The sequence below is a fragment of the Urocitellus parryii genome, chromosome 9 (assembly GCF_045843805.1).
Source record: "Urocitellus parryii isolate mUroPar1 chromosome 9, mUroPar1.hap1, whole genome shotgun sequence".
NCBI lineage: Eukaryota > Metazoa > Chordata > Mammalia > Rodentia > Sciuridae > Urocitellus > Urocitellus parryii.
In genome coordinates, this window is record NC_135539.1 from 1,320,092 (window position 1) to 1,345,273 (window position 25,182).

Genomic DNA, 25,182 nt, shown 5'->3' on the forward strand with positions numbered 1-25,182 from the left:
TTTTGCAGTGCTGTGGACGGAACTCGGGGACACACACACACACACACACACATACACACAGGAGGCCAGTGCTCTCCCACGGAACTGACTGTTGTTGATAACTGTGGTCAACATTAACACTAAGATAAACCTGAGTGTGAGAAAACCGAGTAGCACTTGCTGGAGGCTGCAGTCACCACCACTAGCTCCTGGGAGCCCTGGAAGACTGTAGCCCTGGTCACTGAGCACAGCACATGGTGGAAGGCCACCCACAGTGGAGGAATCACCGAGAGCCCTGGGGCATGCAAGCTGTGCTCAGTGGTGCCTCTGCCTCCTGCTGATTCTTTGAGCACATTGAAAGTCTCCCTGGACCTCAGGGTCCTCATTTGGTACAATAGGGACGACAGAACTGCAATAGCACCTCCCTCGGATGGATGGCTGGGTGAAGACCAAAATGGGTGCTGATACTCATCACTCCGTCTTTTTGTGTTCTTCTCCCCAGGGCTGAGGCTTGAACCCCGGCTGAGCCCTTCCTATTTTTATCTTGAAACAGGGTCTTGCTAAATTGCCCAAGCTGGCCTCTAGCTTGTAATTCTCCTGCCTCAGCCTCCCGAGTCACTGGGATGACAGGCACGTGCCACTGTGCTTGGCAGTGTGTTTTAGAGCAAGGCCCAGCACCATAAAAAATAAAAAAAATATCATATCTTCCATTTATCTTTCCAAAAAGTCTTTGGTTTCCCACAAGTGCCCTTTCTCCTCTCACCCTTCACCTATAAGTCGGTGTGCAGCCCCCAGTCCCAGCCACCCTCTGAGTCACACTTTCATCTGTGGACACTCATGTTTATACATATACATGTGATCAAAAATCTAGCTTTTCTCTTGCTAATTTTTCTCTTATCAGTTTTCTATGCAGGCTCCTGGTCACTGAACCTGAGAATAAAGGACATTTTTGTCTTAGATGGTAGAAAGGGACATTAGTAGAAACACTGAATAATGTCTGCAGTGAACTCTTCTGGGCTAATTTTCCGGTTTCGATCATGCTAGAACAGCTCTGCAGGACTTGGCCAGGGGAAAGGCACATGGGCATTCTCCGTACAATCTTTGCCACTTTCCTGTAAATCTAAAACAATTTCTCAGTTGAAACAACAACAAAACAAAGGAAAATAAAAAACCAATCAATCAAAACCCCCGGCCACCACGACGTTGCAGAGCAGAGGGCTTGGAATGAGCCTGCTCAGGATTGAGTCCTGATTCGCCCACAAATGATCTGATCAAGACAAGTTGGCCCTGCCCCTGTGGCCTCAGAGGACGTGCCTTGCAGGGCTGGGAGGCAGCCAGCACTTTCTAGTGTTCGGCAGAACCCGGGCGCCGGCCTCTGCTCCCTTGGCCTCTCCTGTTGGCGCTGAGCTGGGAGAGCCTCCGGGCCCTGCAGGGCCTCTAACCCCTTTCCCGCAGAGGCCACCTGCTCCAAAGAGAGAGGTTTGACCCAAAACTCGAGATTCTTCATCCATTAAAACAGAAGAGGTTGAGGTGGGACAGGTGGTGCCTTCTCCTTTGCTTTATTCTTCCCGCATTTTAAAAAAGATCCCTCATTCTCGGGGACACTTACCTATGTCTGTCCTGTTCTTCCACATCTCATTGACCTTGGGGCTCTTGGGGTTTTGGGTTTTCTTTTAGAAGGAGAAGCCCAGAGCTCTGACTGATTTTGTCCTTGGCTGATTTGAGGCTGCTTCTGACCCCAGTGGAGGTGACAGGGGACAGACAGACGTGAGAGGTGGCAGCATCAGGCTGAGAGGATGATAAACCTGGCCCACTGTGCTGGCCCACATGCTTTTACCTTGAAAAAGCAGTTCACCTGCAGCCCGCCTGGCCCAAGTCCCTAGATGCGCTGCGTTCCTACCAAACCACTTTCATGGACAGGTGAGATGCCCATGAGAAGACACAAGTCACCCCGAGGTGTATGGGGGTACTTTTGTGACCCTTACACAGACCCGATCCTGGGACTCGGGGAGATAAGGATAATTCCCTCGAACCACAAAATCCGTAGCAAGTTCCAGTTAGAATCCGTCATCAGGGGTCAAAGTGACCTGGAGCTGTCACGCGCAGTGGAGACCCGAAAGTCCGCCTTCACCAAAACATCCAAACATGGACCTTTGGAAATTTTCTGGGATCTCCAATGAAACTGGAGGGCAGGAGAGGTACCCCGTCCCCCTCTTGTCTGAGAGGACCCTCTCTGTCCCTTTAGAGTGTCCCCTTCCCCTTTCCTACCCCTCCTGATCCCTCCTGCCTGCTATTCTGAGCCCCGAGCCTGTGATCGTCCACACTTGGTCCCAGGAACGGGGCTTCAAGGTCGGCCTTGCTCTGCCTCAGTTTCCCAGAAGTCCCCCCCTCCCCCCGTAACAGAGAGGAGCAGAGCGTAGTACTGATCCACAGGATCCCACCCGTCTCACCCCCCCCCCAGGGCCAGGGACACCAGAGAAGGTGGCATGAGAGGAGTCTGGGAGCCAGGGTTGGGATCTGCCTCCAGGCTGGGAAATTCCACCTCACCCACCAGGTCCTGTGGGTGTCCTCGAGGACGTAGTGGAAAGGGGATTCCATCACGGGGACATTTGGCCATGGGCAGGTCAGGGGCCTTCTCTGCTCCCAGGGAGAAGAGGTACTGAAAGTATCCATTAAATCACCTGCTCAATGACTCGCGCCACTGAAGGAGCTGGACAGCTCAGAGGTGGACATGAGGATGGCAGTCACACCGCCTCCATGATGGGAAGATAGCGACACCGGGATCATGTTTTGACCCTTACTGTATACCAGGCTGAGGGAAGCGCCACGCCCCATCCACTGACCACTCAAGATCTGGTGGGGAAGAAAAACAGGCGACTTGTGGCACAGTAAGAAATACACTTGGGTTTGTCCCCAGTTCCCAGGACAGGGCTCCTAAAACCCTTGGAACGTCCTAGGTAAGGAGTAGGAGAGTCTGCTGTCCCCACATCCAGGGGTTTAGGCTAATGAAGTGGTTTGTGGTGGGTCCCCAGGACAGCCTCAGGATGGGCTGGTCATCAGGAAGAACAAGTGGTCAGAGGAGCCAACGCTGGCCTCCCTGGAGGGGAGAGAGGGCTGGAGACTGAACTCCAGAAACTCCTGAACCATGAGGTTTGGGGAGTCCTGGGTTGACCCCATCCAGGTGCTGAGAAAGCAGTGTTCTGAAGAGGGCACGGAAGCCCGCGTGCCCCCTGCCCCAAGCCTTGTCCACTTGGCTCTTCCTGAGTTACGTTCTTTACGGTAAACGCACACGCGTAGGTAAGGTGTTTTCCAGAGTTCTCTAAGCCACCCTAGCAACTTAGCAAATCGGAGGTGGGGGGCTGGTGGGAGGACCCCCTGAGGTACAGCCACATGGTTAGAGGACAGGTGACCTGCACCTTGCAAGTGGAGTCTGAGGTGGGGGCAGCCCAGTGGGACTGAGCCCCTGTTAGCCTGTGGGATCCGACTAACTCCAGGGAGACAGTGTCAGGGTCGAGTGGAATTGTTGGACACAGCGGAAATCAGAAAGAACCACACAGTAAGTACCGTGGAGACCGGCCACCATGAGGGAGGAAGTCTGGAGGCCAGATGGACACAGTGGACTTGGCACCTAGCAGGCAGGCAGCAGGTCATCCCACTGAGGAATGCAGAGGACGGGTGTTCCAGGGAATGGAGCGGCCTGGGAGTGTCCTGTAGGCCACAGGAAGTTGGTGCAGTAGACGGCCACCAGTGGTACCCATGGAAATCCAACCCCTAATGGAAAGGACTGGCTCCGGAACAGGTAAGTGTTGGTTTATTTGCTGGTTCTTCAAACTTCTTGGGAACTTCTGAATCTCAGTTTGCTGACTTATGAAATGGAGAAAATGATAATACTCATTTCCTGAAGTTAAGAGTAAATAACATAAATTAATCAATGTAGCACCTGATAAAAAAATCAGTGCCTGGCACAGATAATATTAAAATGGTGATGTTACTTGTATCAGTCAGTGGTTGCTGAGTAACAAATATCCTCAAAGTCTCCATGGCAAGCTTTTAATCCTCAAGCATCTGTGGGTTGGTGAGGGCTGGTGGATCTGGGCTGGCTGGGCAGGTTTTCTTTAGGCTGGGGTCTGGTCTAGTTGGGCCTCCCTTCCTGATGGTCCACGTATGCTCCCTCTGGTGCCCAGGATGAAGCAGCCGCAGCCGCCCACGAGAAGCCCTCTCACAGTGGTGGCAGAACTGCAGGAGGGCAAGTCCAGCCGGGCACTTTTCAGACTTTTTTGTTGTTTATATTTAGCATATTTGCTAATATTTCCATTGCCCAAAGCAAATCAGATGGCCAAGTCCAACATCATGGATCTGGGAAACTAGGCCCATCAAGGGGAATGACAGAGACATTTTTCAAAAAATAATGTAACATAACTTGTCACAGGGGGTCCGTCCACTAAGGCCCACGGGCCAAGTCTGATGGGCCCCGTATGGCCTAGGACCTAAGAATGGTTTTTATATTCTTTATGGCTGAAAAAAAATAAAAGAAAACATTTCATAATCTGGAAAAATTATGCAAATTCAGATTTCAGAGTTCATTAGTAATTTTCTTCAGTATTGGAGATGGGACTCATCCTTAATGAAGCTTTACAGGAGCACAGTCAGTCCGTTTGTTTATGATCTCAGTGGACAAGGGCAGAAGTGAATAGCTGTGGCAGGGACTGGATGGTCCATTAAGCCTGAAACATGCACCAATTAGCTTCTGAAAGAAAAAGCTTATCCACCCCATTTTTCATGATGATGAAGTCCAGCATATGAAATGGTTTCTTCCTGGTCTAAAGCTCCCTCCGCGCTGCCTGTCACCCGGCGGCGGCCCTGTGCGGTAGGTGGGTGCCCGAGTGTCTGATCTAGACTGTGTTTCCCGTTGGCTGACCTCTTCCCCCTTGGCCTCACACCTGGACGGACTGCTGAGAAAGCCCATTCAAAGCTCCTAAGTCTCCAGCCATCACAGGGGCTGTTTCCCTACCTCGCCCGCCCCTTGGCAACCAAAATCCCACCCCCAGGTCCCCCTTCAGGCCTGCCTGGTCTCCTGGGGTCCCTGGTGTGGGTGAGACATTCTCCCAAGTCCTCCTGCTGCGTCCAGGGTCAGCTGCCTGCACATTCTGCCTTATACAGTGATTAATACCTTTAGGGGTGTGTCCTCCCTCCTTATCCTGTCCCCCTCTTATCCCCTCCCCTCCCCTCCCCTTCCTCCTCCTCCTCTCCCTCCCTCTCCTCTTCCTCCTAGTCTCCTTCTCCTTCTACCAGGGATTGAACTTGGGGGCACTTGAACACTGAGCCACTCCCCAGCCCTATTTTGTATTTTATTTAGAGACAGGGTCTCACTGAGCTGCTCAGTGTCTCCATGTTGGTGAGGCTGGCTTTGAACTCGGGATCCTCCTTCCTCAGCCTCCCAAACTGCTGGGATTACAGGCTTGCACCTCCGCGTCCAGCTTGGGTTGTTTTAGTTTTGTGCAGGGGCTAGAACTCAGGCCCTCACACGTTAAGCACACGCTCTGCCACGAAGTTACACCCCCAACTTCCACAAAAGACATTTTGAATACAAATATTTGGATCAGAATTCTATCAACACAGATTAATTGCCAATGGGAGACCATTTCCAAAGTGAAGTCTATTAAGCCAATTTAATTCCGAGGTCATTTATCTGCATGGGTCAAATAAACTACTCTAATTTTCCTTGAGCTTTTTTTAATTCTTCTCTTGCTGAAACTGGTAGCATGAAATCGATTATTTTCCACTTAATTTTACAACAAATTTTATTTAATCTATTATTTTTCCCATATTGCCTCTACTGATTTTAATTTACTACTGATATCATTTGGAGACTGTGATTTCAGCCAAGTCCTGTTTTCCAGGGATAAATTTATCAAAGATACATATTCATGGAGAAAATTCTATCCTTTTGGCAAATTGTTCCTCAGTAGCAAGTTTGACCCTGTGTGATATTTAGTTGTTCTCAGTGTTCATTTGCATGAGTAATTTATGGCTGCAATATTCGTTATTAACTGAGGAAAAGTCTGATGGTTCACATTTGTTTTGCGGTAAGCTGGTTTGTGAAATGAGGAGGTGCAGATGGGGTGGGCGCAGAGGGAGTGGGGAAGGAGATGGAGGGAGGAATGACCCAGAGAGGAAAGAGATGGGGCGGGGGGACTGGGCGCCCGAGGAGACGGAGTCCAAGAGCTCATCTTGAAGGGGGAAGGGGTGAAGAGAGATGGGAAGGGAGGGATCTGCCAGGGGCAAGAGAGCCTCCAGGCCACCACCCTGGACCCAAACCTCTGGTTTCTGCCTGGAAGACTGCGATCCTAAGGCTGCCCCTGTCTTATCTCAGTCTTCTTCTCTCTGTGCAAACCGGCTTTATTGTGATGCAGATCAGCCTTCTCCAGGAGGCTGCAGCTGGGCCCTGGCCTTCCCCCCAGGAGTTTCCAGCCCCACATTTCATGCACTCCCACACCTGGCTCTGCAAGTTGCTCAGTGCACAACTTAGTCATCTGAACAGTGATTCTGGTTCCCTTGTTCCCAGATCATAAGTTTCTAGGTAAAGACCTATTAGTTTAATAAGGGTCATACACATGTCCAATCCTGGATCAACCTCTGTGGTTAAGGAATGGGATATGGTTATGGGTTGAATTTTAAGTGTCCCCCAAAGCTCACGATGTTATGCTCGAATTCGGGACCCCCAAAAGACCACCAGAGACCAAGATCGATGTAAGCAGCAAAGAGGTGTTTATTGCAAGCTAGCTCAGTCCTCCGTGCACACACAGCAACTGGTGACGCTGAGAGGCCCAGAGCCCAGGGTTTGCAGCAGTTTTATACAGTCTATGGAGAAGGCAGGACCTCACATACATCATAGCATCTCTTAGCAAATCATCATACACTGCGGGAAAATCAAATAACAACTCTAAAACATGATTAGCACATTCACTGGAGGGAACAAGTTGGGGAGGGGTGATTGGTTAGTACAAGAGGGGGATTCATTTGAACTGATTGGCTTAAGCCAGGAGGGATATACGTGCTGAAAAACATGGTTTCCCAACTTGTTATCAACCACCATAAACTACTGGGAGGGTCATCTGGCATCCCAGGTATTTCCCTGTCTCATGCTGATTGGTGGCTGCTAGGGGTTGCTATGGATCCCCACCTAGCCTGACTGAGTCAGGGACACCTGGCACAGCAGATCTCTCCTGTTATTTGTAGATAAACAACTCTGCAGGGTGGGAATGTGTCTTTCCAAGGACAAAGGTGATGTCCCTTCCTTGGACAGGCTTTGCTCTGAGGTAGAGGCTAGTTTCTCAATGTTAATGGGGGTGTGCCCTTGGAGGGTATTAGGACCCTGGCAGCTTCCTCTTTGCTTCCCAGTCACCACGAGGTAGGTGGTTTCCCCGGCCACACTTCTACCCTGATGCTCCAGCTCCCCCCAGTTCCACAGTGACAGAGCCAAGTGACCATGGGCTAAAGGCCCTGAAGCCCTGGCCAAAGCAAGCTTCTCTCCCAGCTGATTTTCTCAGGTACTTGGTCACAGTGTTGGAAATCTAGCAAAGGCATCGTGGTGTTTCATGTCGTATGAAGAAGTTAGGTCCACTTCAAATCTCAGGGAAGAGGCTGAGCGTGGTGGTGCATGAAAGAAAAGTGACCACAACACTCGGAGCAACCCAAAGATCTTTATTACAGCAGTGCAACAAAGAGAGAAGAAAGAAGGAGAGAGAGAGAGAGAGAGAGAGAAGAGGAGAGATGAAGAGAGAGAGAGCAAGAGCAAGAGACAGACAGAGAGCACGTGCAAGAAAGATAAAGAGCAAGAGTGGGGGTGGGCTGGCAGGAGGGAGGTTTTATAGCCCAAATCTAATGGGGCCTCTGGGTCTGCAAGCTGCCTGTTGGCCCAAGGGGGGGTTAAGTGTTCAGCCTTGAGCAGGGTTGAATGTTCAGACTTGAGGCAAACAGGTGATAAAGGACCAGATAGAGGGGGGTTTGAGTGCGTGGGTATCTTGCAGCCAACATCTGTTCAGCCTGCCCTGCAGACAACACAGTTCAGCCTGCTCTGCACCCATCCTGTGATGCCAGCAACTCGGGAGGCTGAGACAGGAGGATCCCAAGTTTGAGGCCAGCATCAGCTACTTCGCAAGCCCCTAAACAACTTAGCAAGACCCTGTTTCAAAATGTTGTGGGGACAAACGAGGCAAGGCACCAAAGACAGCAGGAAACAGTTTTATTTGGCTGCAGCCAGGTTCAGAGGGCACAGCTTTTGCTGTAATCCGTCAATCCCCTGAACCCCGAGTTCAGGGAGTTTCAGAGCTCTGTACCCATCATGTCAGGGGAGGGGCTCAGAAGTCCCCAGTCTGCAGAAGTTCACATAAAAGCAGCTTTTTCTCTCACTGTTCTGGGCACATTAACCCTTCAAGGACAGCGACTGAGAAGGGGAGAGCTTCTTCTCCCCTCTCTCTCCTCCCCCACCAGCTGTTACCATGGAGCCCATTTGTAACTTATCTTAAAAATGTAGACATCTCTGTGAAGCCCAGCTCAAGGCCAGAGGCCTGGTTTGCACAGTTCTATGAAGTACTATACTGGATACTGAAAGGGTAAAGTTTCTAGGCTGCAAAGCCTGAGTTAAAATGTAAAGGACTAGGTATGGTAAAGTTTCTGAACTGCACACAGAACCTGAAATTCCTGAGGCAGTTAAGACAATACCCGGTACTGACCATTTAGTTGTTAAATAACCTGGACCCTGTGCAGTTTGGCACGTAGGCATTCAGGGCCCAAACCAATCAGTTTGAATGTACCCCCTTCCTTAGGGCTGACCTATCACTCCCGCCAACCTGTTCCCGCCAATGAATGGACTAATCATGTTCAGGAATTGTTGTTTGATTTTCCCGTGGTGTATGATGATTTGTTAAAGGGGACCATGACGTATGTAAAGTCCCTGCCCTCCCTAAAAAAGTGTACTTAAGCACTGCTCAACCCCTGCTCGGGGCTCTGGGCCGCTCTCCCTTGTTGGGTGAGCCTGGAGCCCCAGCGCGCTGGATTGGATCCTCAATAAACCCCCTTTTGCTGTTGCATGAGCAGGTCTCTTGGTGGTCTCTTCCTCCGACGTTCGCCGGACCCTTACAGATATGTTTGTGAAAACCTAGTAAGGGGTGTCCAGCACCTGGAGTGCCGGTATATTCTCGGCCAGTGGCCAAGTAAACAGGGCGACACAAAAATAGGAAGTTCATCTACGTTGGACTCCTTCGCAGAGACTCTTGCTGACAGTCGTAAAGTCCGCCATGGGGAAGAGGGCTCTTCTGTGAGAAGTAAGACCTAAGAAGTGCTGGGGACGTGGCTCGTGGTCAAGCAGCCCTGGGATCAGTCCCTACACAAAGACAGAGGCTGGGACGAAGCTCAGAGGTAGAGCTCGCGGGTCCACTCCCCGGTTCTGCAGAGTAAATGAGGAGGAAAGGATCCTGTTCTCCATCCCGCTGCTGCTTTCTGGTCCAAGTCACGCCCTTCGGCTGCCCCTGGGCCATGGCGCCCTCGGCCTTCCATTCCCTCACGCTCTCTTCTCTCCCCCTCGAATCCTTTCCTTCCTGAGCTAGAGGACTCTTTTCTTCTTTATCTTTTAAAAAACCAGACTCTGTGTTTTTTAGAGCAGTTTTAGGTTTCACAGCAAAATTGAGCAAAAGGTCCAGAAGCTTCTCCTAACCTCCTGCCCCGGCTGCCCGGCTTCCCTGCTCAGGGCCTCCTCCTCTGGAATCCGCGTCCCAGCCTCCTCAGCAGCTCAGGGGCACAGCTGTCACCAGGCCCACTCCTGGGGTGTGCCTTCTTCAGGTTTGCACACGTCTGACCGTGCCCTTGAGGGAGGCAAAGAGGGCCGAGGCAGCTAGGGCCCTGGATGGCGAGTGAGGAGGGAGCTGGAGAGGGTCTTCTGATGCCGTCAACTTCCGGGTGGACAGAAGGGCTCCCGACACAGCACCCTAGAGTTGGAACCAGACAGACTCTTGTCTTGGCATATTGACTTGCATCACTAAGAGCACACGCTCTTCTTCAGTGTCTTTTGGTCAGCTGCTAAGCAAGGCAGGCACCTTTAGGGGTAAACTCCTACTTCGATACGCCTTTTTCTTTATGAATTTATTTATTTATTCTAATTAGGTACATAGGACAGCTGGCTGCGTTTTGATTCGTTGTCCACAATTGCAGCACAACTTTTCATGGCGCTGGGTGCACACGATGTGAAAGACCTAAGCAACCTCCTTCTACTTGGGACCTCATTTTGCTCTGAAACTTAACCCCTGACCTACTGCAGACCTAAAGTCAGGAAACACCACAGAAAGCTCTGCACAATGCAGACGGAGATGGCCTAAGATAGGCCAGATATCAAAATATCTGAAATTCCAGACAGCCCCCACCTAGGAGTGGTGACAATATCTAAACCAGAAGCCCTGCAGCTTGGCAGTGCCCCCCTTGGGACACCCTCGCCGTTTAAACCAATCATTTTTTTAAAAAAATATAAATCAAAGCAGCATCCTTTTTTATTAAAGGGGGGGGAGAGAGAGAGAGAGAATTTTTAATATTTATTTTTCAGTTCTCGGCGGACACAACATCTTTGTATGTGGTGCTGAGGATCGAACCCGGGCTGCATGCATGCCAGGTGAGCACGCTACCGCTTGAGCCACATCCCCAGCCACTAAACCAATCATTTTTAAGTGCGCCAACCCCTTGAACTAACCAATAATCCTTTCCAGATTCTTTCCCGCCACTTGATACGCTAATCATGTTGTTTTATGTTTTATGGTTTTCCTGCGGTGTGTGATGATTTGCTGAGAGATGCTATGATGTATGTGAGTCCCTGCCTTCCCCAGAGAGTGTATAAAACTGCTGCAAACCCTGGGCTCTGGGCCACCAGAGTCACCAGTTGCTGTGTGTGGAGGACTGAGCTAGCTCACAATAAACACCTCTTTGCTGCCTACATGGATCCTGGTCTCTGGTGGTCTCGGGGGTCCTGAACTCAAGCATAACACCTTCACCTTCTGAAAGTAGCCTTCATTGCTCTGAGCCTTATTTTTTTTAATTTTTTTTCTCTGTCTCCCCTCTCCCCGTCTCTAACAAGGTCAGGGAGACTGTGCTGTCTTTTCTTCCCCCAACACCCACTACAGGAAGGAGGTGCTTGCGGAGGACCTGGGACGTGAATTTCCTCCTAACTGGCCATCAGGGTGCCCTGGGCCAGGGAGCACATCTGGATCAGGGTTCCCTGAAACACCCCTGTCCCAGAGTCGCAGACTGTGGGGCAGGAGACCGGGGTTTCTCCTTTGCTAGCAAAGCAATAAACCTTCGTTCTCCTTTTCCTCACACCTTGTCCTCATTATTAAAGTGGCATTGATTGGCGTTGGGGACAGGGACCGAGCTGGAGGGCCAAGTTAAGTGGCAGTTGCCATCTTAAGAAAAAGTCCCACCTTCCGCCCCAGGGCCTGTCTGAGAAGGGCCCCCCACTCCCAGCCGCACCCTTCCTGGGAGGGTCAGGACCTCAGGCCCTCATCCCTGAGCCTGAGGAACCTGCCTGTCGGCCCCTCTCCATCTGCGGAGATAAGGCCTCCAGCGCCAGCTTTGACAATAGACAGGTGTGCCTCTGCCGGTCTCCCTCTTTCATTTCTGCTGGCCCGTCTCCTGGTTCCTGACTTTCCTTTCAACCACACCCGGCTCCACTGTCTATTTTAATTATTTATTTAATAATGGTCATCATTTTCACAATACACTAGAGTGCAGTTTGAAGTATTGGACATCCGTAGAGCAACTTGTTCCATTAGGGTCCCATTCTTGTGGTTGTCCATGATGTGGAGTCCATTGTCTTGACCATAAGAGGAGAGGCTACCTGAAGCTCTGGCCAGCCTCGGCTGCGTGGACCTGAGGGCCGTCTACCTGGACAGGACAGAGGGGGAACCTGCCCACCTGGAGAGCCAGGCTGCCCGAGGCCCTTCCCCTGTTCTCAGCCCAGGACCCTCAGGGCAGGGCGTCCCACCTCCAGATCCCAGCAGAGTCCCCATCAGTACCCCAGGCCCTGACCCTGAGCTGGGACTGGATGGTGGCCCAGGGCTTCCTGTCTGAGATGCAAGGTCACCTTGAACCCCCCCACACACACACTGCTGCTGCAGGGAGAGGAGCCACTGTGGCCCAGGCTGCGTGCTGTGTTCTGTTGGTTTATGGTTCCAGAGGGATGCACCCAGCCTTGAAGAACTTCCCCAGTGGAAAAGCAGGTGAGATGACAGTGTAGTGGGAGATTGGAGGAAGGACTGACCGGCTCTGGGTGTCCCAGGGATGCTCTGGGCAGAGGAGAAAACGGTCCCTTTCCCGTTTGGTGGCTGGGAACGTCCTCCCTCCCCACCATGCCCCCCAAATATGAGGAATGTTCATAACAGAAATCTGTAACAATTACAATTGTTTTAATTTTTCAGTCTATTTTTTTCCCAAAAAAATACTATTATAAAAGTAACACAGTTTCACTGTAAGGGAATTAGACAGAATGACAAGGAAACTCAAACCCCACGGTGATGGTGATGTTCACTCCTGAAAGGATGAACTCAAGCCAGGACCCCGTGGTGGTGATGTCACTGTCCAGTTATCATCAATAATGAGCTCTCTGTGTTTTCTCCATCATCAAAGCTGGCTCTGAATGACTGAATAAAATCTCTACCCAAGGAAATATTGTATCTAGACCAACTGCAAGAGAACCAAAGGAAGCTATGATCATTAACTTTCCAATCACAACAGCAGCTTTGTTTATAGAGCAAAATACCAAACCGTAGACGTGACAAGAGGAAGATGTTCTAAAGGGGAAGCCTGGGAATTAGAGGTCACACCTGTCTCTTTTTTTCCTCTTAGACATTCAGTCCTTTTTTAGATTTTGTCCTGGGAGTGAGCCCAGGGGTGCGTGACCACTGAGCCACATCCTCAGCCCTTTTTCATATTTTATTTAGAGGCAGCGTCTCTATGTGGCTTAGGGCCTCACTAAGTTGCTGAGGCTGGCCTTGAACTTGGGATCCTCCTGCCTTGGACTCCTGGTCCACTGGGGTTACAGGCACATGCTAAGACATTCAATTCTGTGTCCCTCTTCTCCTTTGTCCCCTCAGTCAACATCACCCCTTTTTTCTTCTTACAGGGAAGGTAGAATGACCTTGTCATTAACAAGGCGATCATCCATCATTTCCTCCCTCTTCTGCAGGCTCTTTGATCCTGGGCTATTGCTGAGCATTTATTATGTGCCACCCACCAGGCAGGAGCCGGGATGAGAATCCTGAACAAAACAGCTGCTGCACTTGAGCAACGCACTTCATTCTTCCCGGGCCACCTCTTCCTCTATCCCGACCCAGTACTAAGATCTTTCTGGATTCATCTTGTCTCAGTATTCTCAGGACCCAGCACCATGAGCCCCATTTCCATCCCCGCTTCTACGGAATGAATTCTCTCTTTTGAAATCGTTTATTTATTGACTCATTTTGCAGGGCTGGGGGCTGAACCCAGGGCCTCCGGCATGCTCCACCACACTCCCCTGGATTCTGGAGGTAATGCAGAAGGAGTTAAAGCCTCTCTCCAGTTTTATCTATGTTTTTTTCTGGTTATTAAAATATGAGTCAATATGATAATAAAATGATTTCAGAAATAAATAAAATAGGAAGTGAAATTCCTCCCCTCTTTAGCCTCTAGAGACAACCACAGCGTGTGGTTTGATATACACTCCTTCAACTTGTTTCTCTCTTTTTGTGTAGCTACATCTATCTAGAGATACACCTACGAATGTATATTTATAATCCTATGTATAATTTAAAAACCCAAACAGGATCATAGTCGTCAAACAAATCTTCAATTGCTTTTTTTTAAAACCTTTTTCCATTTGATAATATATCTTGGCTTTGATTGTGTGAAACTTCCTCTAAATTCCTCTCCAACTCTAAATCGTAGGCTTCTGAATCCGAGCCAGGGGCTCATTTATTTTTATTAACCAGCTCTTATTACTGTAAAGGAAGCACATGTGCCTGCTGAGGACAGGTAACATACCCAAGGGAATGGACCGAGATGGACCAAGATGAAGTGCGTCCCTCTTCCTGCCTGAGGACTCTGCTCTGGAGTTGACTTTTCCTGTGTGCTGGGGACTGAACGCGGAGGCCCAGGGCCTCTAGGCCAGAGCTACCCCGGGTCACACCCCCAGTCCCAAAGGCGGCTATTTCTAAGAGTTTCTTGAACATCCTTCCAGAATTTCCAGGTCACATATATGATTGACCCCATTTTAAGTCTTGTTACGTAATTCAGTGGAGTGGACCTGTTGGCGCTGAAGAGCTGTGTGTCGGGAGCTGCTCTCCAGCAGCCCTGGGTCCCTGGGGTCTGGAGGGGGAAACCGTCCTGTCCTTGGCTGGAGAGCCACACTGCTTGGCATTCTCTGAAGCCACCCTCTTCTTCCACCAGGACCCCCCAGTCTGGAGTGCTCAGACGGAGTGGAACCCCCTGGCAGCCTCCTGTGGCGAGCGGTGTTCCCTAGACACAGTGGGTGCTGGGAGCAGGGCTGGGCGTCACTTCTCGTGCAGCTTGGCCTGTCCTTCCTTCGGCCATTTCCCACTTCTACTGGTGGGACCTGGGCCCTGGGGAGGAGGACGACACTGAGACAGGAGGACCCCGTAGACCTGAGGAGACAGGACTCCTGCCGTCCTCGGGAGGCCGATGGCGCAACTCCTTGGACTTTTTGGGAGCAGAAGAGAGTGCTGCGTCTTCTGCTCTCCTCCGTGGGCGTCTGCTCTGACTGTGAGCTTTATTACAAGACATGATCTCCCCATCCCAAGGCCAATTTTCTGAATCACAGGGAGCCCCAGGAATGACTTCAGAGTGTTCACCGCGACGGGGACGTTGATTCCAAAGCCAGACCCTTGGAGACAGGGGAGTGAGAGGAAAGGGAGGTGAAGTCTACAGACTGGGATGGAGTGGCCTGAGCTGCTCCTTCTCAGCTGGGTCTTCAGCTTCCTCCTGGGAACACACAGGCAGGGCCACCGGCCACCCGAAGGGAAGGCGCTCCGCTGGCCAGACATTTCCAATAAGCCAGTCGCAGACCTTCGCTCACCTGCTCACATCACAGCGGCTCTCCTGGGAGGCTTGACTTCCCATGGGGGCTGAGGTTGGTGGAGAAGGCTGGAAAGGGCCATGTTTTCAGTACAAGATGGAGATGGGGAAGACGGGGAGGCTGGCTGTAGGGAGTGAGCTAGAGGAGAACGTGGACCAGTGCAATGTCAGGACTGGTTGATAAGGATGAATTCACAGGCTCCTCGCTCCCTCAGTGGCTGTCCACTGGGTGCTTGCAGCCACCTGGGGGTCGTAAGCCGGCCATCACAGATCTTTATTCCAAGCTTGATTTCTGATATCCGTGACACTGGAGTCGACGTCACACTGTACACAATAAATAACACGTTACATGTGACAGAAGGGCTAAGCAAGGGTCAAGCAGCCACAGGGGTTCGGCAGGTGGAGCTGAGGGCGCAGGCCCAGGGTCAAGTGTCCCCGTGGGTGGTCGGATTGAGACAGCCAGGAGAACTGGCCCACGCGGAGCTGTCAAAGCTCTAGGTCCAGGTCTGGATGGACAGAGGTCTCCTTGGGGCACCACCTGGAGATGTCGGTGTGGCCCCGATCCTTACCCTGGCACCCAGCTCCCCTTGGGGGGCCTGCCTGGTTGTCGTGGGCGGAGGAGCTGGGCTCTGCTGAAGCCTGAGGACAGACACTCGGCACTTAGTGGGATCATGCTGTGGCAGTTTTCCTGGCCAAGGTGGCCAGGAGTGACCAGGTGATGGTCAGGATGCCGCACGTCCAGTTTCGGGGAGCTTGTCCCTTCATTGCCTGGAGTGAGGGGGTCTCTTCAGCTGGCCCTCCGTGTGTCCGCAGGCCGTCCGTGTGTCCGCAGGCTGTCCGTGTGTCCGCAGGCTCACGGCCTCTTCTCCACGGGGAGTCTGGTTGCCCGCGCAGCGTGTCCTCATTATGATTCTGGGAATTCCGGTGTGGCCGTTTTCTTGTTGGTCTGTGCCTACGGTTGTGCCAGGCCGACGGTGGCTGTTCACCTGTTCACTTGGACCTCACCTCGTCACGCACACTCAGAACCATGTGTAGCTCACAGCAAACTGTGGCCTCAGGAAACGGAGGGACAGGGTCTTGGGTGCAGCTGAGAACCAGGGTCTGTGCGTCTGGAGCCTGGCACAGCCTCCTCTCCAAGAGGGATCAGCTTCCCCCTCTGGGCTCCCCTGATGAGTCACGTCCTTGGAAGCTGGAAGGAAGCTCTGTCCCTGGCTCCTGACCCAGGGTCGGACCTGATCACCTGGTGAGGCAGTCCCACATCCTGGTCCTGACCAGGCTGGGAGCAGCAGGGAAAGGGGACCCCAGGAACCCCACAGGATGGCCAGGCCACATGGTACCAGTGACAGCACTGGTACCCTGAGCTCAAGGCTCGCTGTGAGACCCGCCTAAAGCCTGGACTAGGCAGTAATTGATGTGTTGTGCAGGGACTTTCCTAATAAGCCCACCTAAGGTTTATTTTATTAACCACGGAGTCTACATCCCCAGCCCTGGATGTTTTTTGTTTTGAAACAATGTCTCACTAAGTTGCTGAGGCTTGCCTCAAACTTGCCAGCCTCCCGCCTGAGCATCCCGAGTCTCTGGGATTACAGGCAGGTGCCACCGCACCAGGATGATGTCTAATGTTTACAACATTTCAGTTTTTCCCTTTGAATGATCTTGTTATTATTTTGCTTCCCTTACAAGCAGGTTTAAGTGGGATCTAGACACATATATGTTATCTATTTATGGAAGAATCATTCTTTTTTAAAAAACCTTAAGAGAATTGTGTTTCCGTGAAGTACAAGGATTGGCCTCAGGCTTCCTGACCTGGGGCACGGGCCTGATGCTCCTGAGCCCTGTGACCAGGAGCCCAAAGCTTAACCACCGAGCTTTCTGGCCTCCTCTGTAAAGTGGGGTAAACTGGAAGTGAGAGAATCAGGATTTGAACCCAGGACTCAGTGCATGCTCTGTCAGCGACGGAGAAGCCGCGTTCTAGGTGTGGCGCACAACACACGTCGGTGCAGGTCTGTGCAGCTCGCTGTACTCAGGGGGACGGAGGGAGGGAGGGAGAGGGAGGGTTTAAGTACTGGGAGCATATTCCTTCCTTCCCCAGTGACTGCTCCAGGCGATCCTGCACTGGAAGGTGCCGCTGCTCCCCTGGAGTGGCTCTCAGAGCACCAGCAGATGCACAGATGTCAGGGAAGGATGTTCTTGGAGGGGTCACAACCTGCCCCCTAAGCGCAGCTCACCCTTAAGCCTCGTGCATAACCCAGGGGAAGTGACGGCTCTCTCTACTGGAGATGAAGGGAGGCTGACTGGGCAGGACCTGTCGGTGGCCAGGACAGTGGCTCTGGGTGGCACCTCCAGTGCTGGCTGGAGAGCTTCACCTCCTGGACTGGGGCTGTCTGCTGGTGGCCTGGTTTGGTGGAGCCCTGACGTTCAGCTCCTTGGTGAGGGTTCATGATTCTGAGAATTCCTGGAAGATGCAGAGTCTTTTTTTTTTCTTGGGCGCGAGAGAGTCGTGGGAGCAACAGGTATCCACTGTGGGCTGTGCAGGGCTGGAAAGAGTGGGTGCACCTGTCCCCTGAGAGACGGCCTGAGGGTGGCAGGTCCACGCCTGGTGGCCTTGCTTTGCAGACACGTCTCCTGCCGTCAGGGTTGGCATTCAGACTCTGAGAGGCGTCAGCACGTGGGTGGAGGGAGGCGGGAGGCAGGGGACGGGGTTTCGCTCTGTTCTCTCACCAGCTTGTTCTGTCAACTTGGTTCTCAGCAGGGCCATTTAGTCCATTAAAGGGAGCTGATATTGTCTGGGAAAGAAAATGATTATCAGGGTAACGAAAATCATAATTACCACTCAGTGAGCCGGAGGTGCTGTGCCATTAATCTTGTTCCTTCTTCCCTCGTTGAAGCTCTTGTGTTTATGACTCACTGTCCGCCTCAGTCGTTCGCTCCCGCTGAAGGTCACTCAGGTGCTAGGCAACCACATACCCGCTTCCCTGGGGCCCGTTCCTCACCTGGCACCAGCCCCATCCAGGTGTGGTCTTGGCTTCTGATCCAGAGACAGGCCAGGGCCCCAGGGGTGTTGACCCGGTGCCCAGCTGGACAGAACAAGGCCTCTCTCTGTACCCGTCTGGTCCTTGCATATGCAGCCCAGGAGAGTATAGAGGAGGAAAAGCGGTGCACAGCACCCTCCCACCTAACTCAGTGCCTGGTGAGATCTGGATAGAAAGGAGACAGACAACCTGACGTCCCACCAGCCTGGGTTCAGACCCTCTCACTTCCATGATATGCACAACGTCTTCGACTTAACTGAGCCTTAGCTTCTTTGTCCATAACATGGGATAATATCTGCCTTAAGTTGTTATTGCAATAAAAAGACACGCAACGAGGTCACCTGGTTATAAACTCTCCAGTGTGCCCACACGGGACCGACTCCGAGGGCAACTGAGCCAGGTGAAGTACGAGCCACTGGCTTCTTGTTCACATTGTATGAAGCCAGGAGTTAGCTGCCTTTTCAGAAAGCTTCTGGACTTTTCCAAGATGTTTATATAATGAGTGGCTTTGGCGGCTGGGGCTCTAGCTCAGTGGTAAAGTGCTTGCCTCGCACGTGTGAGGCCTGGGTTCCATCCTCAGCACCACATAAAGATAAAGTCACTGTGGGTTCATCTACAACTAGATGAATATTTTTTTTAAAAACGAGTGGCTGTGTCTGTAGATGGCGTCTCCCTCTGGGACAAAGGCTGGTCTGCTTACTGTCTGTTATAAAAGACTCGGGTTCCCTGGTTCTGGATTCCCGTCACAGTTGGGAACCACTGTACAGCAGGATCACTTCAGCCTTTCTGTGTTATGCTTTAGGAATTGAAGCTGGAGAAACCAGCACAAGACCAAACAAAACAGGCTCCCGACATTGCGGTGAGTGATGAGACTCTCTTGTTTCTGACCCAGGAGTCTCACGTGTTTTCACCAACACCCATGAAAGGATTCCGTCTCACTTGTTAGTATGGAAGTGGGGTGAAAACTCCGACCCCTCCAAGTTCTTGACCTGATCAGACCTCCTGAAGAGGGAAGCAGAAGGACACAGTCTTTCCTGAGTGTTCAGTCAGTGATGCGTGTTTCTCAGGAAAGCCTGCCTTCTGCTGTGGGCCTGAAATCCGTCTGAAGAATTGTTCCTGACAACTGAGGGGGAGAACGGGAGAAGATACAGGACAGTACACCTCTAACACAGAGTAACGTGGAGTGTTTTGAACTCCAAACATTGGATACTGCCTTGATTTTAATTTTTCTATCAACAATTTCCAGTTTATTTCCATACTGTTATTTTGAATTGACCGACCCTTGCGTTTGGTTGGATGATTCTTTCCTTCCTTCCGCCCTCTCCTCTTCCCTCTGTTTCTCTCTCTCTCTCTCTTTCTTTCAATGCTGGTATTGAATCCAGGCCATGCCCACGCGAGGGCAGCACTTAGATTAATATCTTAGAATGGACGTTTATATCACTGTAATGTGTGGAACACTCAGGATTGCTCCCCTTAATTGGAGAGAGGACAACTTTGTAAATAAATACAATGAAAACAAAAATAATGTTATCAGATAACAGATACTAATTGCCTCTGAAGATCTCAGTACTGTTATCACTGTTTCAAAGGGATGTGAGCTAGGGTTTGAGGATTTTACTTATTTTTTAAAAAATGTTTATTCATTTATTGGTATTGAGATTGAACCCAGGGGTTCTTTGCCACTGAGCTACATCCCTAGTTAACTTCATAAAATTTGAGACAGGGTCTCACTCATTGCTGAGGGTCTTCCTGAATTGCTGAGGCTGACCTTGAACTTGTGATCCTCCTGCCTTTGAGTCGCTGGGATTAGAGGTACGTGCCATTGCTTCTGGCTTATTTTTTAGATGATTTATTCCACATTGAGGATTGAACCAAGGGGTCCCCTACCACTGAGCTGCATCCCTGGTCTTTTTATTTTTTATTTTGAGACAGGGTCTGGCTAAGTTACCCAGGCTGGCCTTGAATTTGTGATCCTCCTGCCTCAACCTCCTGAAGAGCTGGGATTACAGGGGTGCACGCCAAGCCTGCCAAGATGTGGAAGACAAACTATCTACAGACAGACTTTCTCCTTCATTTAACAGCAGCATGGGAAGATAGACAAAAAGGGAGGTCTTCTTCATTGTATTTGAAGTCACCTAATGGTTTGGGCAACCCTGGTCAGGAGTCATGCTCAACTCTGGCTCCCAGAGTGCCTTCCCTTACTTCTACCTCAGAAGCTGCTCTCCTTCCAGGACAGCACAGGGAGCTTCCCCAAGTCCAAAGCTGAATGCATCACACCCCCTTCCATGGCTCCCTGTGAAGGAAGTCCACCAACTGGGCTCATGTTCACCCAACACTTGTCTTCGTTGTAAACAGATGGGGCCACTTACGTTCGTTCATTCATTCGTTCAACAATCTATTGCACACTGACTATGAGCCAGTGCTGTTACAGTTACTGGGGTCATAGCCTCATTATCATTTTAATGATCTTTAGGCACATTTGCTGCCATGGGCCATTTCTTCCATAAGAAAATACAAAAAATCTTATTTTTACAACTCTGTTGGTATGAAAGCAAAAAAAAAAATAGGCTGGGTTCATTGTTGCATATTTATTATTATTAGTAGTAGTACTTATAGTCCTAAAGAGGGAGGCCAGGGCCTCGCATGTGCTAGACAAATGCTCTGTCACTGAGCTACATCCTCAGTCCTTATTCATTACTATCATATTAATGTGCTTTTTTCTTTGTGTGTTTTGAAAACAAAATTAACATTAAAATGTGGTATTTAAAGTATCCTGGGCTTGAACACCACATTTTGTGCCTCAGGGAAAGTCAACCCCACCTGGGGCACCATGACGGACACACAGGAATACTCACAGAAAACACCGCGACAGCTGAGGGTACCTTCTAATTACATGAATGTCTTTTTCTCCTTTTTTTTCCCCAACCCCTGGGGCCTCTGCACCCTTTGCCTGAGTCTATGTCTCCCCTCTAGTTGACAATAATCAAGCATGTCCCCTCTTTTTTAATCTTTTAAATTTTTTGGTACTGGGGATTGCACCCAGGGATACTTTCCTACTGAGCTACATCCCCAGTCCTTTTGATTTTTTATTTTAAGGAAGGTTCTCACTAAGTTGCTTAGGGCCTCTCTAAGTTGCTGAGGCCGGCCTTAAACTTGTGTTCCTCCTGCCTCAAGCTCCCAAGTCACTGGGGTCTACATGTGCGAGGCCTCATGCCCAGCCAGCCTGCCCTTTGCAGCAGGGGATTTATTCTTGGACATGATTCTGCTGCCCATCAAGCCACCCTTGGGTCATTCTGGCCCATAGAGGTAGGTGGCTTTTCACGGTTCCTCCTTAACTTTGAGATAGACAGTTAGGGGGTTGCTGGTGGATGCTTCTAACTGCTCAGCTTTCTTTGGAATTGTTCAAGGGGAGCTGTGGCTGGCCACTCACCCATCATCCTTTGTAAGAGTAAAAGAAATTGAAGTTAAAGTGTAAAAGCCCGGGCATTGTAAAGTTTCTAAGCTGCAAGGCCTGAGTTAAAAAGTGAAGGACCAGGTATTGTTAAGTTCCTCTGCTACACCCAAAACCTGGAATTCCTGTAGCTATAAGGACAATACCCGGAACTGCCCAGTAAATATTCTCCCTGACCCTCTGGTTGTTTAATAACCTAGGACCCTGTGTAGCCTGGCACGTAGGCATTCAGGGCCCAAACCAATCAGTTTAAATGTGTACCCTGCTTAGGAGTGACCGATCACCCCCGCCTGACCTGTTCCTGCCAATGAATGTACTAATCAAGTTTAAGAATTGTTGTTCAATTTTCCCGCGCCTCATGATGATTTGTTCTAATGTATGCAAAGTCCCCGCCCTCCCCAAAAAGTGTACTTAAGCACTGCTCAACCCCTGTCCGGGGCTCTGGGCTGCTCTCCCTTCTTGAGTGAGCACGGAGCCCCAGTGTGCTGGAATGGATCCTCAATAAATCCCCTTCTGCAATTGCATGAGTCAGTCTCTTGGTGGTCTCTTCCTCCAACGTTTCACCGGACCCTTACACCTTCACCCTTGAGCTTTCTGATCTGGACCCTGTAACATCCAGTTCCTGAATTCCACCAGGGAGCATCCCTGTTTGTTTACCCTGAGCACAACACACTGACTAATCGCTGGCAGTTGAAAGACTACCAGCCTGAAAATAGAACACTAATAACCAGAGAGAGACCTCAGCACAGGAAACAAGCCCAGCAGGCTAGGGTCCCCTCTCAGGCAGAGCTAGACAGTGCGTGGCCTGATGAATGTCCTGTAGAGTCCTTTGGAGAGAGCTGTGGGGACAGCGCTGAAGGACACAAAAGCCCAGGCCACCCACCAGCTTCTCTCATGCTCAATAAATACACAAGAGCAAGACGCTGCGCCAGGGTTAGAAATGATGGGGACCCAGAGCAAGTCTCCCCGGAAGTATGCGTCCTCCTCCCAGAGAGGAGGTGTCCACAGTGTCTCCACAGTGCTCTCTTAGCGCTGGTCGTTGGCTGGTGGCTTGTCCATTCCCCAAAGTTACCTGCCCGTTTTTTGAGGGAAGGGGCATCTTGTATACTGGAGTCAGCTTTCATCACTCTCAGTTTGGATATGAGGTGTCCCCCTACATGCTCCTGTGTTGATTCAGGGGTGTTCAGAGGTGAAATGGTTGGACTGTGAGAGCTGAGCCCAATCAGTCCACCCTGCCCTGCTAACTGTAGGTGGGGCGTGGCTCCAGGAGGGGCGTGGCTCCAGGAGGGGTGTGGCCTCGGGAGGGGCGTGGCCTCGGGAGGGGCGCGGCCTCAGGAGGGGTGTGGTGGCAGGAGGGGTGTGGCCTCGGGGGGGCGTGGCTGCATGAGGGGTGTGGTGGCAGGAGGGGTGTGGCCTCAGGAGGGGCATGGCCTCTGGAGGGGTGTGGCCTCGGGAGGGGTGTGGCGGCAGGAGGGGTGTGGACGCAGGAGGGGCGTGGCCTCAGGAGGGGCATGGCCTCTGGAGGGGTGTGGCGGCAGGAGGGGTGTGGCCTCGGGAGGGGTGTGGCGGCAGGAGGGGTGTGGACGCAGGAGGGGCGCGGCCTCAGGAGGGGCGTGGCCTCAGGAGGGGTATGGCGGCAGGAGGGGCGTGGCCTCAGGAGGGGCGCGGCCTCAGGAGGGGTGTGGCCTTGGGAGGGGTGTGGCGGCAGGAGGGGTGTGGACGCAGGAGGGGCGCGGCCTCAGGAGGGCGGCCCCTGGTCTCTCTCTGCTTCCTGGCGGCCCTTGGTGGCCCTGCAGGGTTCCTCTACCATCCCTTCTGCTCTCATGTGCTGCCTGCCTCAGGCCCAGACCTCAGATGACCATGGACTGAACCTCCGAAATCATCAGCCCAAATGAACTTTTCCTCCTCTAAGTTGTTTTTGTGGGTATTTTGGTCCCAGCGACGCAAAGCTGCTAACCCAGACCCCGTGACACTCAGATAACCCTTCATCCAGGGAAGAGGTCCATCTTGGCGCACGCCCGCGAGGTCTCAGCCCTGGTTTCCCAGCGCTGATGCTCTGGCCTTTGGTGGCCCTGGGAGGCCGGGGAGGGTTCTGCCCTTAGGGACAGTCCTGCTTCCTTTGTTCTCCTGCCCTCTCTCCGTGGGTGACTAGGCCCAGGAAGGCTGGGGGTGGCCCAAAGCGGGAAACCGTGGACTGAAGGGGGCAGGGCTGGACAAGCTGCCCAGGACACATTGATTAGCCACCCTCTGGCCCCCTGTAGGGAGGGCGACTCGGGGGCGGTTTCCCTGGCCACAGGCTGGGGGGGGTGGCAGGTCTTGATAAGGGTGGGGGAAGGGCTCTGAAGGAACTAACGGGACAGTCCCTCGGAGGACAGTCTCCAGCTTCCTGGACTCCCTGAAAACTGCCCTCCTTGATCTGACCCGGTTCGATTTACCTGTCTATACCGACTGCCTGGCTCATTCTGGCCTCACTGGACACAGCTGAGCATTTCTTCAGGGTTAGATTTACTTTCTGAAAGTCGCAGGTCTGAGATGTCTCAAAATTGCTGACGCTTTGTTATTAGGAAGATCCAGCGACATATTCAGGGCGAAGGGAAGCCTTGGCAGAATGCGTTGAGGTAGCCCATGGCCCTGACTCCTCCCAAGTTAGAGAAGGGGAAAGGCTGGTGATGCTTCCTGTTGAGTTCATTCCCAAAGTAGGGTTTCCGTTCTCACTGGAAGTCTTTTTTTAAAACCATGATGCTATATTTTTATTTATTTATGATTTATGTTTATTTTGCAGATAGAACCCAGGGGTGCTCTACACTCAGCTCTTTAAAAATATATATATATTTTTGAGATTGGCTCACCCTAAATTGCTGAGGCTGGCCTTGAACCTGAGATCCTCCTGCTGGGATTACCAGGGGCTGCTGGGCCTCTGTGTTTTGTCAGAACATTGGCCTTCTTTTGGGGATCTGCATTCCGTCATGCACAGCAGGGGACATTCCTTGGCTGTGTAAAGCAGCTACTCAGCCCCTGGGTGGGCAGGAGGACAATGAAGGCCACAGGGCCCTTATCTGACAGTTGGCACCTGGGGTGGGGCTTGTTATGGTAAATCCTCCCCAGCCTTAGTCAGGAAAACTCAGTTTCCTGGGTCAAGTTCTCATTGTCTCTGTCACCAAGCCTCCAGGACCCTCCCTTAGGAGGAAACTGTGTCCCTCCCCCAGTCACCGGGCTCCTCCAAGGAGGATGAACTGATTACGGAGGCAGGAAATAGAGGACCGCACACTCACTGTGTGTAGTTGTGTGATTCAATTCTTAAACCCCCTGCTCTGTGAGTGACAGCCATGACCTAGAGGAGGCCCCTGCAGCCAGAAGGTGAACTAGGGCAGGGCTCCGGAAACTTCCCTGGGACCCCATCAAACAGGAGGGCAGGAGGGGACCCACTCTCTCCCTGGAGAGCGTCCCTCCCCCCTTTCCTACCCTTCTGATGAACTCACCCCTGCCACAGGCGGCCTGCGAAAGCCTTTCTGACCCCATTCCAAGATTGGGGGTTTGAAGGGAGGGCCGTGCCCTGCCTCAGCTTCCCGCTGTGATCTTGGTGTTTCTGTCCCTTTGGGGCCTCGCCCGCCC